The following is a 7,190-nucleotide window of genomic DNA, read 5'->3' as shown; positions in this document are numbered from 1 at the left end:
GTGTTTGGTTTACTTTCTGTTTGGAAATTCATGAAATTCATCTTAGCCACAGACAATAGTGACAGGATAGACAGGCTGCCAATTCAGATGAATTGCATGCATCTTCGACCTCCTATGTATCTTCTATCGCCTATGAACCAGAAGACCCGGGTTCGAATCCCACTTACTACCACCGTCTGATAAATGCCGTAAATGTAGTTCTCCAAAGTTCTAATAAGCACGAGTTGACACTGTTATACTGATGTGAACACTTAACCCTAAGTTGCTCCAGGGGGACTGTCCCTGTAACTACTGATTGTAAGTCGCTCTGGATAAGGGCGTCTGATAAATGCTGTAAATGTAAATGTAAATGTAAATGTAAATGCACACAGTACAATGTGACAGTTCGCATCTTAAAATATTTGCCCAACTGCCCAACTTGAACTACTGAGAAAACATAATTTACACAAAATTTCAATTTTATTTATTGTCAGAGTCAGTAGGGTGTTAAGTTAAACGCAAATGATCATCTCTCCCAATCTGAACCTCTTCCCTACGTTTGTTGTACTTTATAGTTTGCAATCTTTAGTCTTAATAATGACTTGATTAATTCATTGCAGAATGTGTGATTATTTAATAATTTTCCCCCCATCGATCCACAGGCCTAATAAAAAATGCATGGCAGATTTAAGTGATAAGCATCCATGCTTTTAGGCACAGAGAAGCATAACTTCCAAAGGATTTACTCACGATGATACATTTTTCAGTACTTGGGGTTCAGATTGCATTTGGCATAGTTGAGAAATTAGGAATTTATTTGGTGGGGAAAAAATAATCATACTGCTAATTCAAAAACAATCATGTGAAAGTAAAAAACTGGGACACACGGCTTGGATTTTTGCCTCTAGCACTTGTTAGTACAAATTTAGCTTGTCGTTTTTTGGTTTTACTCCCTCCCCCCTCGTCTCATTATTGTCAGTTTGGCAGCAGCTAAGTGTGTCACCGCAGCTCTGCAGAGCGAGAGCCACGAGTGGCGACCATTTATTGATCAGCCGCTCGTTTCCCTCTCTGCTAATTCGGTAGGTGTTAAACTCAGTTTTTGGTCACGTAGGTGTTAAACTCATTTTTTTGGTCATTTGGTCATGTATTAGGGCTATTATTATTATTATTATATGTTTTGCTTTCAAAAAGCCATTCCAAAGGAAAGGAATACGAAAACTTGACATGGAAACTGAATGTGTATTAAAAATGTGTTTTAACATCTAATTCAAATATTTGAACTCGCAAACAGCTGGTGAGACCTGAACAGTCCAAACTGGCACCAGCACCAAACTACCACTAGCAGTCTTGCATTTATAGTTGCCAGGGAGAAGGAATGGTATTAAATTTAAGTTGGTAATTACTGAACGTCGGTAATCTTCCACTGGGCCAAATGTCGCACTGCCAAACCCCATGAATGTGAATGTAAAGTTTTCACCGTCTTTGTGCCTGTTTCCCGATGGCCTTTGCATGAAGTGTTTTTCAGCATCTGGGCTGACGGGTGTCGTCCTCGTTATCATTCCAAGACGTGTAGATCATTGTATATCTGTTTGCCCTACGTGGGGACCCGTTTCATCTGCAAATGCAGATACTGTTTTTTTTTTTTTTCCAGAGACTGTGCAGTCGTGCACTCGTGTTGAGATCGAAGGTTGGATGGAGCTGTATGGCGATGACTTTACAGCTTGGTTTATTGTGGTGTCGCCATCTGAAAGGGTATAATCAGTTCTGCTGGGTTGTAAAGTCCTAGTGGGGGAAAAAACACGGTCATAAATACGTGGGAGAACAGTCGGACTGGGCTGTGAGGGTCACCTGTCACCTGTGCTGAAGTAAACTTACTTTATTTAGGCCAGCAGTCTATTTTGGGGTCTGGGTTGTTGGAAGCTGAGTTTAAACCTGTGGTCTCTGGCTGAAGCCCATGTCTCTTTTGCTCTGCACTGTCCCTGGGGCGCACCATCTGTGGCCCCTCCTGACACAGTTGCCATGGTCACTCTGCTGACCCTAATGACACCCAGTGCTGGATGAGCATAAAGCTTCAGTTAAGTTTCTTTAAGATGCACTCAAACAAGTTTAACTGCAGGATAATTTAGCTGAAAGGTGGCTCGGAATCGAATGGCTAATGCTGGCTCTGCACTCGAAAAGTTCTAGATTTGTAACATTTCTGATGCAAACATTGCATCGCAACGCAACGAATTCACAATTCAAGAAGCTGTGAGTGCCTTGCTCGATGCCTTCAGCACAGATGCATGAGCAACCATTACACACTTGTCTCTTTTTGTTTCAACAATATTTTTATTGATTTTAAACAGGGATATAACAGGGTGAACATGTAATGTTTCAATATACTGTAATTTCTATATTTTAGAACCCCCTTATAAACCCTATAGCACCCCCCTCCCCTCCCTGTCTCCAAGCCAGCTTTAGATGCCAGGCATTTAAAGAAAAAAAAAGAAGAAAAAAAGGACTATGGAGCTGGAAGTTTTATTTTTTTGGTCCTGTATGCAAAAGAGACACACAAACAAAAAAAACAACTAAAAGAAAACAAACAGACAAACAATTAAATAAGAAGGGAATCAAACTATAAATGTATATGAAAAAAACGGAGGATGGGCCCCCACACCTGTTGAAATTTCAAGTCTGAATAACGGATTGAGTAGTGAATCTTCTCCAGGGACAAACTGGACATAACATCTCTGAGCCACTGGGCGTGAGTGGGTGACGTGGAATCCTTCCACTTGAATAAAAGAGAACGTCTGGCCAGGAGTGTCGCAAAAGATAACAAACGCTGTTTAGCTGGAGTTAGACGCTTATCTTCCTCTTCAGTGATACCAAAAAGAGCGATCAGAGGGTCTGGTTCAAGGTTGCATTTCAGTGTGTACGACAAGGTCTTAAAAACGTCCCTCCAGAATTTTTCCAAATTCGGGCATGTCCAATACATGTGAATAAGAGACGCCTCTCCGCTTTTACATTTGTCACAGCTAGGATCAATGTCTGGGTAGAAACGGGAGAGCCCTGTGTACAACCTTAAACTGTAATAAAGAGTGGCGGGCACATAAAGAAGTTGAGTTGACAAGCTTAAGAATTGAATTCCAAGTATCATCTGAAAGTGACAAATTTAAATCTTTCTCCCAAGCAGTTTTAATTTTACACAAAGGGGTGTAACTCGAACCCATCAATCCACCGTAAATAGTGGATATTAGGTCTTTACGCAGCGGGATCAAACCGAGGAGATTATCTAGGATGTTTACAGCAGGAGCCTCAGGGAAACTTGGTATTAAAGAGCCAATGAAGTGTCTTACTTGCAGGGATCTGAAAAAATGGGAATTGGGTAGGTTAAACCTTTCGGAAAGCTGTTCAAACGATGCAAACCTATGGTCAACAAACGGATCTTTGCAAAGCTTGATGCCCTTATTGTACCATTCCTGAAACACTGAATCATGTAGAGAAGGTTGGAAGAGAAGGTTAGAGACGATAGAGCTGGACAGAGAGAAGCCCAGAAGACCGTTGTGCTTTCTGAACTGTGCCCATACTCTCAAGGTATGCCTAATAAAATGTTGATTGATTGAATTGAGGAGATGGGTAGTGCAGATCCAAGGAGTGCAGAGACAGGGAGATTTTTTACAGACTTTATCTCCATTTCCACCCAGGCAGGACGATTAGGTTGATTATGAAAATATGCCCAAAAGATGACAGATCGAATGTTTGCTGCCCAGTAGTAAAAACGAAAATTAGGCAGAGCCAAGCCGCCGTCTCTTTTAGATCTTTGAAGTAAGGACTTATTCAATCGTGCATGTTTGCCTTTCCAAAGGTAAGAAGATATAACTGAATCTAAAGCACCAAAGTAAGATTTGGGAATAAAAACAGGTACCACAATTGTCTCTTTAATAGTTTTAAAAAGGATCGTTTATCTGTGTCATCTTCTCTAATGTCTGATTAATTAGTTACAAGTTTTAAATCAATCATATTATCTGATGAATTCTTGTGTAATTGTGATAATAAACTGTAAGATATCATACATTTGTACTTGAATCTGCCTCTCAACAGGCAAGATTCAGCCCTATAAACACAGATATGTGGGTTGATGTTCCTGACATCTGCTAATTATACCAGGCCATTGACTATATTGATAAAGATAGATAGATAGATAGATAGATAGATAGATAGATAGATAGATAGATAGATAGATAGATAGATAGATACTATTTAATTGCCTGCCCCACCACATGTACAAGATGAGTTGAGTTGTTTTTGTCTGTAATAAAGTGGGTGTTGAGTGCAGAGCTGCATCTTGGCCCTCTTATGCTGCAGACACATCAGGCTTTATTAAGTTCAGTAATCCCCTGTAAAAGCCCAGACTGTACCAGGACTCAAGCCTCTAAATGGATTGATGGCACCATTGTTTCGGTCAGCAGTGGTGGCCAGAGAGGAAAGGCTGACCCCTCCCAATAGCAATGAAGCATAAAAGCTGCAAATTAAAATAATCCACTGTTTTGCGTAATTATGTCCAGTGATACCTAATTTTTGTAAATGTATTAACAAGCTTGAAAGCAGTCCACGATGCCCCTAGGGATGTGTGGGGGCTACTCAGTCTGCCATTGCCTCATTGGGTTTGCTCTGTCATTACTGTCCCATCTGTTCCCCAGTGAGTAATGATGAGTCCACATAAGGGCCGCATATGGAGAATATGAGTTATTCCCATTTAGCCCCCTTCTGGTGGAATTACGTCTCTTATAGAACAGTTAGATTCATTGACTCCCTAATCCAGTCCATATTTAGTCCCTAATCTGCCAAATTTGCTTTCTCACCATACGCCATGGGGTATCGTTGTTGGGTTCTGTTTTAGACTGTTTAGTTACACTAAAGTTATGTTTGTGTAACGCCTGTAGCATTAAAAGAGCACCGAATTGATCCTTGTGCATTATTGTTACACTTCATTTATGTCCAATGGGACTACTCTGTATTTAAAAAGACAGGAGAAACGAGAACTGATTTAGAACTGGGAACCTTCTGCTGTTAAAAACTGTCCCTGCGATGTGTGACTGTCATCGACTAGCTCCCTGTGTCACCCTATGTCACGTGACCAGTTTGTTCTACAAATCAATGTAAGTGTTGGTTTGAATCCATTCTTTTCAATTATCATTACACATCAGAGGAAAAGAAGCTCCGCTGTCGTGCAGTGGAACCTTGAACACCCCGGGCACAAGGAAGGTGTACTTTTTGAAACAATCTGCCTGAATAATGTCATTGTTCATATTTTTGGTGCATTTAAAAAAATTGTTTTTTTCTCAGGCCACACAGTGGTTGGAACGGTTATAGACAGCGAGTGATGCAATGGCCTTCTTCACACAACTACTGTCCTGTTTTATTTTTAGGGGCTTTCTTTTTAACGTAGAAGTTTAAAAGACACAATAGGCACTGCAATGTATCTTCTTTTTTTTTGTTGTGTCCTTTCCGGCATCTCACAACAGTGCTGGTCACTTGAATGCACTGCTGCTCTTATGCTGCATCAGCCCACGCATACCCTCCCGCCCTTTCGTTTCATTCTGAGGCTGGTTTCCAGGGGAATCCATGCTGAATCCATACACACCTGCAGCTCCATTGAGTCGCTTACAATATCTGGTTTGCATTTCTATCAGATATCTTCTCTAACTTGGATCTGTGTGTTTCCTCAGCTAAATAAACCAGGGAAAGGGAGTGGGGCGATGACATCAGCCTGAAGTCTGAATGAACTCCTGTCTGTTTTCATATTTTGCAGCAGGTCCTGCTCGCACCCGGCCGTGTGTGAAATCGAGGCCTCGGCATGGACGAGATTTTAATCTGAATCTCATTTTCCCAACACAGACAGCGAGCTCCAGCCCTAAACGCAGATTAGCATTGGCTGCGGGGGGTGGGGACTCGAACAAAGTCGTCCCTGGTGCAATTTTAATTGCATCATGTCTGCACTTTTTTCCGAGCCTATTTGTGAGACCACTTGCTCAGAAAATCCGTCTGCGTTACCTGGCAACATGACTGAAGACTGCACCCAAACGAGCCGCGGCCTTTCAATCAGAGGAAGTTTTTCTCTCAGATGACAGTGTGTCGGCCGTATGGAATAATCCCTGCTGAGCGGCGGGGAGCATCTTCCTCTCGCTTCCACGTTCAGACACAACCTCAATCACAGGGCAACAGCCAGACCTCTTGGAAGTTCCGGCGACGAGGACAGATTGCTGTCTTCAATGATCAGTGCCAACATACAAAGAAAAGCGAATACCCGAGAGAGTGTATAGAGGCTCATTTTTGTGTCTCTATACAAAGTGACAAAGCACAAAAATGATGTGCCGTAATCACAGAAGAGCTTGGGGCAACTTGTCTGACTGCAACCAGGAATCTAGAACGCTAAGTATGTGGTGTGTGACGCATTCGATCATCAATAAGCCTTATTGAATTCATAACTGTACAGCAATCGGAAAAATCGAAAAGTGTCTCCACTACCAGTGGTGGCCTACCGGTTAAGGAAGCGGCCTCATAATCAGAAGGTTGCCGGTTCGAATCCCGATCCGCCAAGGTGCCACTGAGGTGCCACTGAGCAAAGTCACCGTCCCCACACACTGCTCCCCGGGCGCCTGTCATGGCTGCCCACTGCTCACCAAGGGTGATGGGTTAAATGCAGAGGACAAATTTCACTGTGTGCACTGTGTGTTGTGTTGCAGTGTATCAAAAGTGACTTTCACTTCACTTTCACTATCAAAACACCTCATGGCTTTTCAACATCAAAATTTTCACTTACTTCCAGGTGCCACTGAAACAAGAATGTCATTCACTTCACACAGATAAAAGTTATGGCTGGTTGGAAAATACAGTAGTAGTACGGACATGGAGAACCCTTTAACATGATTCATTGAAACTGAAACTAGTGGTATTTATTTCCCTCAAAGCCAAATACCACAGCGTGGTCTCCGTAGACTCTGGTGAGAAAACGGATGTTCCTGCGACCTGACAAGAACAAGCATAGTCCACTCGGCGATGAAACGGGAATTTCACGTGTTTTCTGTTTACAGCATGAAAACCGATCAGATGTTGCCCTGCCACCTAAATCTGCTGCTGATTGGGGTGAATAATTGGCCTCTGAACTCTGTCCCATCCTTCCTGTCAGATACTGATGAATGGGGAGCCAGAGTATATATGTTTTTTTTCCC

The 7,190-nt window shown here is 42.2% G+C and overlaps 1 protein-coding gene across 1 annotated transcript in view; it reads right to left on the bottom strand.

Annotated features, from left to right (window-relative positions):
* Positions 1 to 1,565: 1,565 nt before the first annotated feature.
* The window catches only part of akap7 (A-kinase anchoring protein 7), a 37,140-nt gene continuing 31,515 nt past the window's right edge, over positions 1,566 to 7,190 (bottom strand). The window contains exon 10 of the transcript XR_003751900.1: positions 1,566 to 1,761. The gene's annotated coding sequence lies outside the window, so the exon portion shown is untranslated. The remainder of the gene's footprint in view (positions 1,762 to 7,190) is intronic.

Source organism: Denticeps clupeoides, chromosome 14 (genome assembly GCF_900700375.1).
Source record: "Denticeps clupeoides chromosome 14, fDenClu1.1, whole genome shotgun sequence".
NCBI classification, from domain to species: domain Eukaryota; kingdom Metazoa; phylum Chordata; class Actinopteri; order Clupeiformes; family Denticipitidae; genus Denticeps; species Denticeps clupeoides.
The sequence above is the reverse complement of the archived record's forward strand: the minus strand, read 5'-3'. Positions and strand labels throughout refer to the sequence as shown.